The sequence below is a fragment of the Etheostoma spectabile genome, unplaced genomic scaffold, assembly GCF_008692095.1.
Source record: "Etheostoma spectabile isolate EspeVRDwgs_2016 unplaced genomic scaffold, UIUC_Espe_1.0 scaffold00019053, whole genome shotgun sequence".
Classification (NCBI taxonomy): domain Eukaryota; kingdom Metazoa; phylum Chordata; class Actinopteri; order Perciformes; family Percidae; genus Etheostoma; species Etheostoma spectabile.
The window spans coordinates 3,995-5,000 of NW_022604648.1; the positions used below are offsets into that span (position 1 = coordinate 3,995).

At 48.1% G+C, this 1,006-nt stretch overlaps 1 long non-coding RNA gene across 1 annotated transcript in view; it reads right to left on the reverse strand.

Moving 5' to 3' along the window:
• Positions 1-576: 576 nt before the first annotated feature.
• Positions 577-1,006, reverse strand: part of LOC116683583 (uncharacterized) — a 2,158-nt gene continuing 1,728 nt past the window's right edge. The window contains exons 3-4 of the long non-coding RNA XR_004330576.1: positions 823-925; positions 577-632 (exon numbers count right to left, since the gene is read on the reverse strand). This is a non-coding gene — a long non-coding RNA (uncharacterized LOC116683583). The remainder of the gene's footprint in view (positions 633-822; positions 926-1,006) is intronic.

Here is a 1,006-nt window from a genome sequence, read left to right on the forward strand (position 1 = left end):
TGATTGCCGACCTCCCTCAGGAGAGCTTTGGTGTTGTCTGAGGCCACGGGGGTGAAGTCTGCGTCCGGTGCGGGGCAGAGAATTGGCGAGGCGCCGGGCCGACATCGTCTCAATCTGCCACCTTTCTCCCCAAGAAGAAAAGAAGAACGTTAAATTCATCGACAAATAGGAGAGAATTTAATGATGTAGTCCAAACGCATTTATTTAAAGTACTTTACCAGTTTATTACAATTGCAGGAGGCCCACCTTCATATTTATTCAATGCAAAGAGACCCGGGTTGCAGGTGTGGAACTCTTTAATGCTAGAAAGTGTCATTTTGCGCTCCAATCAGCTTCAAACTTAACCAGATGACTAACGCTAAATCAGGCGAGTACCACCCATGTGTAGAGTGAAGAAACGGATGACGGACTCCACCCCATAGTTGGAAAAGATCAAGGTTTTTTTCAACCATTTAACAAGGAAAATGAAAAGGTGCGAATGAACTGAAAATGACTCACTTTTGGTTCTCTGGGTCTGTCTGAAGGAGCCCCTCTTCCTCCTCTCTCCTCCTCCTCCTCCTCCTCCTCCTCCTCCTCCTCCCCTAGTACGGCGTCGGCGTCTTTTTCCCCTCCTCCTGCTCCTCCTCCTCCTCCTAACAACAGGTGAAACACATCAGGAGAAAACACAGAGCAGAGAGTAGAACGAGACGTTTGAAACTGTCGTCTGAGCTCCAGTTAGCCTAAAAATCCAGAGGAATTTCAGACCCACATTTAAGCCAAGAATTAGTTCTGATGATGCAGAAATACACCGATGCCCATGGATCAATTGGATAACACCCTTACCGTCTGTGGGACAGCTTGTAGAGTACGTCCAGCTCAGTTCTGGGCCCAGTCTGGGCCTGTGGCTTGGAGCCTCCTCGCCCTCCATCCTCTCCTGACCTGCTCTCTGCACATGGAAACAAACAGCACAACAGAACGTTGTTGTTGTTGTTGTTGTTTTTTGATCTATGGATTGACTGGCTCACAT